Here is a 7791-nt window from a genome sequence, read left to right on the forward strand (position 1 = left end):
GCAAAGGAATCGGGGTTGGGGGAGAGAACTCTGGTCAATAAATGAAGTGAATTACACCAGGCGAAGGGTTCACTTTTCTTATTTGTGTCCATAACAAGAGCTTTTGTGCATGCGTCATTGAAAGAGTAGCTATGGCCTTCTCTCTGTGCCATAAATGGCAACGTTTTGGACGCCTTTCTAAGGATGTTTCCCCTTTTTCTGGCAAAGAATCACTTCTCCCATTAGCTAAAGAAGTGAGGGCTTGTCCAGGCCAGAAGGGAAAGCAGAGAATCTAATAAAGGGAAGACGGCGTCGGGTCTGGGAGGTTGCGGTGGCTATTTGGTGCCAAAGCCAACACAGGTGTGAGCGGTAGACTGTAAATTACGCTCCCACTTTTCCAGACTTCAGATCTTGGCCATCAAACCTGAAACATGTACTACTATTATTAGGAGTCATGGCTAGTATTTCATATGTTCCCCGACACTGGGATAAACGTTTTAGATACATTATCTAGGTAACCGTCCCAACACAGTCATATGACTTGGATCTGCTGTCAGTGCCGTTTTTCGGTTTTTTTTTTTTTTGCCGTACGCGGGCCTCTCACCACTGTGGCCTCTCCCGTTGCGGAGCACAGGCTCCGGACGCGCAGGCCCAGCGGCCACGGCCCACGGGCCCAGCCGCTCCGCGGCACGTGGGATCCTCCCGAAACGGGGCACGAACCCGCGTCCCCTGCATCGGCAGGCGGACTCCCAAGCACTGCGCCCCCAGGGAAGCCCTTCAGTGGGGCTTTTGGGAAAGCAGGTGGGTTGGGGTGGGAGTGGGCATCCTTGGTGAGGGTGGTCCAAGTAGGAAACTCACCAGCCATAGGGTTCCGATGGAGATGGAGTAGCCACTGAGGTACAGTGGAGGACCGTCACCAGTCCTGCTGCGGCACTCTCGTAGGTCAGGGGAGGCGGCATGATTATGTCTCCTGTGGATGCATAATACTTCCTGCATCAGAGCCATCCAAAGCCAGACTCTCAATCTTCCTTCTACCACATGCCAAAGCAGCTGGGCTGGGCTGTCCCTGGGGCCTCTGGCTTCCAGAGTGGGTGCAGTGCTGGTCTGGGCACATGAATGAGAAAGCTTCACTCCCCACAAAGTGATTTTGGGCAACTAGAGCTGGGTTGGTTTCCGATGTGGACACCTGATCCTTGAAATGTGCTGGGAATCGCGCCCTGTTGGCTGAGGAGTGCAGGTTTGCTGCCAGCGCCTCTCACAGGGGCAGGGGCCAGCTTCTGCGCCACATCCTCAGGCAGCCCTCGGGAAGAGTACGTTCGTACATCGCCTGGAGCAGATGCCGGACATCAGACGACTGCCTCCATAATGTTCATATCCCATCCTCCTATCTCTTAATCACTTCACTTTGTTATACAGCAGCAACTGTATATGCACCATTGTAAAGCAGTTATACTCTGATAAAGATGTAAAAAAAAAAAAAAAATGCACAGGTTGGAGATAAACAGCTGGGTTCCAATCCCTGCTCTGCCATGTGCTGGCTGTGAGATCTGCATAAGTTAACCTCAGTTCGCCTCAGTTTCCCTAATTGTACATGAAGTGAATAATAGTACCCACCTTATAGAGTTGTTCTAAGAATTGAGTTAAAATGCAAAGCACTTAGAACAATGCCTGATACATAGTAAGAAAATATGTAAAGTGTTAAATAAAATGTCCTTTGTTCTTGAGTAAGGATGCTCTTTTTAACCCGATTGTATATGAGAGCTAAATATATTTCTAATGAACTTAAAACATACACATAACTACTAAATATTGCTTTAAAACCTGTTTATGGACTCCAAGTGGTCTGGGCACTGCACTCTGTGAACCCCCAAAAAGTCAAGTTCAAACCTTGGGCCTGGCATTCTAAGTGGTCCCCAAAATTGTCCCCCACTCACCTTTGCAGCACTGTCTTCCCTAACAACTCACTACATACGTTGTTTTCTGTTGGGTGTTGTACTTAAACAGCATGAAGTCGGTTCATTATTTTATCAAGAGGCAGTACAGCTTAGTGGTTACTCACACAGCTCTGGTGTAAATGACATGGGTTTGAATCCCAGCTCTGTGCCACCTTGGCTGAGTAATATCAGTTACTCATCCCAGCTTTCCCATCTGTAAAATGGGAATATAAATAGAATCTACTTCCTTAGAGAGTTAGGAGAATTAAGTGAGTTGATTCATGAAAGCATTTAGTACAGGGCATGGCTAAAGTGAATGCTCTTTAAATGTGAGCTAAGTTAGTCATTGGTATTTGGGTCACATTTTATGTTACATACAAGTCCTTAAGCCTGCACGAAGGCCCAGAGAATGAAGCAGCGGCTTCCTTGTCCAGGCTCTGGGACTAGTATTTGAGGAGCTCGAGGCCTTTTCTCCATGACTGGAGGCTGCTGTGCTGAGGAGGGAGGGAGCTGACCTCGGGGGAGGGAGCCGGCCGTTTCTCCATTCAGTCAGAAATCCCAGCAACAGAAATCACTCACTTGGTGAACGAGCCAGACGCTCTGGCCAGGGAAAATTTCCCAGGCGCTTTCTGGAGGCTCATTTTGAAAGTGAATTGAGACATTATTTTTAATTAAAGTGGCAATCTGCCCCCATGAGTTTCCCCATCCCTCGCTACTCAAATGATGGCCTCTGTTTTGTCCCCGCCCTGCCTTCTCTTCCTCCTTTTAATTTCAAGCCCATAAGACGGCCAGTTTACTAAATTGGTTTTAATGGAAATTTAGCCAACACGAACAATAATGAAATGTAAAATTATTCCTTAGCTAATGAACAGCCAGTGGCTTTGGGGGTTAACCATTTGCTTCTGGTGTCAGCTTATTTATATTGAAATAGAATTGTAATAGGATTCCAAGCTAAAACTGTTTCATCGTCTCCATCATCACTTACCTTAGGGTTTATTCTTTATCATTTGTTATTGTTTAGCAATCGCTCTCACTTTGGTCCTACTTGTGAATTAATTAATTACCTAGTTAAACTTGGGTGAGTTTTTTTTTTCCTTTGAAAGATAGAAAACTTGTCTTCTTTTACCTTAGCACTGTGCTTTTATTCCAAAGCTCTCCATACACATGGAAACGTCTTCTTCATTGATTTTTACATCAACTGGTCATCTTGACCAGCCAGGAATCAAGGGGTTCTCCCTTCATCAACCATGGCTGATCCCCTCAGGGGTCTCCAGACAGAGTACAAAGGGGTAGCAGCAGAGAGAGCAGCCACTTCTAAAAACTCATTTTCCTTCCCTAGGACTCAGTGTCCCATTTAAAAAGGTGGGGGGTTCGATCCCTAGAACAACGCTTTTTAAACCTGTGGAGGTTCTTCTGAAGTTATTGCTGGGGGATATTGGTGGACTGGGGATCAGGTACTCATCTGGAAGAGAACTGTTCATTCAAGAAGTTCTCTCTTTTAAAGGTAGGTTTTTCTGAGTGAGTTTTTGTTTGGATAAACCAAAAGGAGAGGGAGGTGAGGGTCACACTGTCTAAAAAAATGTTTAGACTATGGACCAGATTGAGGGTTCCCAAATTTGGCTGCATCAAAATCACTCAAGCTCTTTTTTTTTTTTTTTTTTTAATTTTTAAAATTTATTTTTGGCCGCGTTGTGTCTTTGTTGCTGCGCGCGGGCTTTCTCCAGTTGCGGCGAGCGGGGGCTGCTCTTTGCTGCGGTGCGCGGACTTCTCATTGCGGTGGCTTCTCTGGTTGCGGAGCACGGGCTCTAGGCGCACGGGCTTCAGTAGTTGCGGCATGCAGGCTCAGTAGTTGTGGCTCGTGGGCTCTGGAGCGCAGGCTCAGTAGTTGTGGCGCACTGGCTTAGTTGCTCCACGGCATGTGGGATCTTCCTGGACCAGGGCTCAAACTGGTGTCCTCTGCATTGGCAGGTGGATTCTTAACCACTGTGCCACCAGGGAAGTCCCCCAAATCACTCAAGCTCTTGAAGTGCAACAAAAGCACAGGCAACAAAAGAAAAACAGAAAAATTGAACTATCGAACTTAAAAACTTCTGTGCATCAAAAGACACTATCAACAAAGTGAAAAGGCAACCCATGGAATAGGACTGCAAATAATATACCTGAGAAGGGATTACTGTCCAGTATATGTAAAGAACTTCCACAACTCAACAACAGAAAAGACCCAAACAATCGATTCAAAAATGGGCAAAAGACTTGAATAGATGTTTCCCCAAAGAAGACATACAAATGGCCAAATAGGCACTTGGAAAGATGCTCAACAGCCCTAATCACTGGGGAAGTGTAAATCAAAACCACAGTAAGATGCCACTTCACACCTACCTACCTAGATCTAAGGATGATTATGAAGATTAAATGATAAAATACATGGAAAGTATTTAGCACAGTGATATCTAAATAAATTATTAATATATCAATTAGTTCTCCTGACTCATATTGAACACCTTGCCAAGGTGCAAGGTGCTCTAGGTTATACGGACCATGTCCTACCAATGAGCTTGCAAGAGGACTGAGAAAAAAGTTCAATGGTACTAAAAGATTAAAATGTTTAAAAGTAGGTTGGTTTCTGATGACAGGTATTTATATCAAGCAGTTCTTAATTTTTCCTTATTTAGAAAGAGCAGGATATTAAAAACAAAACAAACAAAACAATCTTATTTTTCAGTCTTTAAGGCTTTAGTTTCTAAAACGCCTGTCTGTGAAGTTAACACCGGCCATCCTGGATTAGGCCTGCTCCCATTACACCCATCTGGAATTCACTAGAAGGCCAAATCAAGGCACTTTACCCAGGCCCTTCCTGCAAAGCAGAATTAGGTTAGACTTTCCAAGGAGAAGTCAGGACCAGCCCAGCAAAGCTGCCAAGTGTTATGAGCTGTAATGTCAGAACCTGAAGGTGCCTTTAGTGTCTAGTCCAACTACTGCGTCCTGTAGCCTGTTCAACTACTGCACTCTTAGACCCAGAAGGGGGGAGGACCCCTGCATCAGTCAGGTCTTAGGGCACAGAAGGGGGTGCACATGTGATATTCCACTTGTCTCTTGGTCTGTCTTTGCACCGTTCCCTACTGAGCATCTGTCCCCCCGTGGGGCCTCTGCCTCTCCCATCCTCAGGTGACCTTCCACCCAGTCCTTGTTAAAACTGTTGAAAATGATGAAAGAAGACCACACAGGTGATACAAACAAACTTGAACGCTCCATGAACTGGGCAGTGTGTGTTCCCCAGGGTCCAGAGAACTGCAGAATGGGGCAGGAGGCAGGAAGCTTTTCTAAGGTAAAGAAGAAGGAACAAGGAAGAGATAGATAGAAAACAGAAAAGGAACAAGCAAGTAAGTATAGAGCCCAGAGTTGGCTTGGCATCTGGGGGCTGGCTGACTGGATATCCTGTGTTTCTGGCCCAGCGGGGCATTTACAGGAACAAAGAAGTTGCTTGAGTTTCGGTTTGCTGACCTGGCACCCCGGGCAGGAGTGGCTCCATCTTGAGTCTAGAAAGTTATTTCAACACAACCCTTGCTCATTCAGCATCACATTGAAGGGTGAACTGTGACCTTGATGCGGACGTTTGCAGCACCGTGGTAGACTGGTTGGAAGAGCTTTCTGAGGCTGGAGGACCTGTGATTCCTCGAGTAGCCCCACGCAGGGAACCCCTGCCTTCTCCCACTTGGCACTGCTTCAGAGCAAGGCTGGACCTGAGTCTGTCAACGGCTGCGGAACTGGAAGGTCCAAAGATGTCAAAGTAAGTGTCTACCAGACTTACCAGGTACAGGATTCCCCGCAGTCCAAAAGCACAACATTTTGTACTTTTGTATGAAGAAGCAATTACTTCGTGACACATCTTTCTAACAGATGCACAAAATAAATCGAGAAAAAGCACAGATGCTCACAGATACATAGTTCATACTGTGAGTTCATAGCTCATAGTTCAAAGCTATGGCAGCCTGATGCTGCGTGTAGTTCTTGGGAAGGAGCCTGGCAGCAGCACGCTCACTGTTCCAGGTGCCTCTGCACTGGCTCCTGCAAAACAAACTCTGAATGTTACCTTCACTTTTTGCCTTTTTTTCCTAAAGGCTAAAAGCTTATTCGAATTTCTTTCGGTTCGTGAAAACAGGTACCACTGGAGGTCTTTCCTAAAAGCGAGGTGGTGTTAAATTCGAATTTTCGAATAGTGGGGGAAGCCTGTACTCAGGACCCCCTAGTGTGCTTTCATAAAGGGCAGAATTCCTAAGCCCTTTCCTTGGAAACTCCAGTTCAGTAGATCCCACATAGAAACTGGGAATCTGAATGTTTAACAGCATCCAGGTGATGTTAGGATTTATCCAGCTGAGTCAATATTTCCTGCCTTTCCTTCCTCCACGGATCTTGCAGATAAGAAAATCGAGTCTCAGAGATAAGAAGTAATATTTTCAAGTGTGGAAAACATAGTTCTAGAGCCCACCTACCTTTTTAAAAATAATTTGTCTTTGTCCGCAAAAGCTTGGAGGAAGACCTTAAAAGGATAACCATTCCTTTGTTGTTCACAACCTTGACCTTGGAGCAGCTCTTTCTCATCTCACCTTCAGGATAATCATTGTCATTTTCCTTTGGCAATGACTTCAGAGTCACCCCACCGGTGAGTCCTCTATAAAAACACCCCCATGTCAGTTCACAGAGAGGAGTCACAATGTGCCTGGGAACAAATCTCTCCTCAAATTATAAAAGAAAAACATCAGCCTCTAAATATATCAACTACCATGAGCCTTCTATTTTTGATCCATTGTTGTATGGCTTGAGATCCTGAGCTATTAGCGCGGCTAAGCTTGGCCAAAATTAGACCGGAGATATTAAAAGCAATTAATGTTCTTCCCTTTCGTTTTATTTATTTATTTTTCAGTTTCACAGTGCAATTACTTAAGAGGCTTTCAGGAGAAACCCTGAGAATCATTTTCAATCAGCAGAATGAAAACGTCGCCTTTTGTGATTTGGCAAATAAACGACGGGGTGAAATGACGCCCTCCTATGTCACTGTGTACTATTCATTAAAGGCTAATTGCTGCGGTCTCTAAATGAAATACGGCAAACTGTTCCACCTCTATGCCAGTTTGTTTAAAATCTGCAAGAGCTTTATTATTAACACTATTTAATTATGAGAATGTCAGCCATGGAAAATTCCAAACCCACACTTTCCCTTCATCATTAGTAACAGGGCAAAAATGAAACACTTTCAACAATGAAGGGTTCATATTTCAAGCTTATACAGTAGCTGCTAAAAGGCTATACTCAGAAAATCAATTTTATTAAAGTCCTTCCAGCACTAAAGGGACTTGCATGCAACTAAGCAATTTTAAGAACATGTCCAGGAGTCGTGACTTTTTGATCCATGTTTTTAGCGGGGTGATTTTGGACTGTTTTCAATATTGTCTCCTAACAGTGGGGTCAGAAGTGATTTGGGGAAGGGCTGAGAAAGGCAAAGGGAACACGTTCTCACAATTCCTCCCTGCCTCAATTTCCATCAGACATGGGGGTCTGTGGGCTATGCAATCCAGGAGAGAGAGGCGTGACAACTTGCAAGATTGAGAATGGAGGCGGAAGGGCAGCAGGGGAAGGAGACAACATCTTTCCTCTTTTACATTTTTTTTCATTTTAAACTCAGGAAAATAAGATTATATACGGATCTAAGTCACAGATATACAGGCTTAGGCCCTGAAGCCTGCATGAGATCTCTCCAGCTTCCCAACTTCCACTAACCCTCCCAGTATCATGTTTTGTTCAAACTCCTCATTTGGCAATTCATTTACTGCCTTCCTCCCATCACCTACATTATTTACTTCTGCCTTGGAACTTGTCTCTT

The sequence above is a fragment of the Lipotes vexillifer genome, unplaced genomic scaffold (genome assembly GCF_000442215.2).
Source record: "Lipotes vexillifer unplaced genomic scaffold, Lipotes_vexillifer_v1.1 scaffold342, whole genome shotgun sequence".
NCBI lineage: Eukaryota > Metazoa > Chordata > Mammalia > Artiodactyla > Lipotidae > Lipotes > Lipotes vexillifer.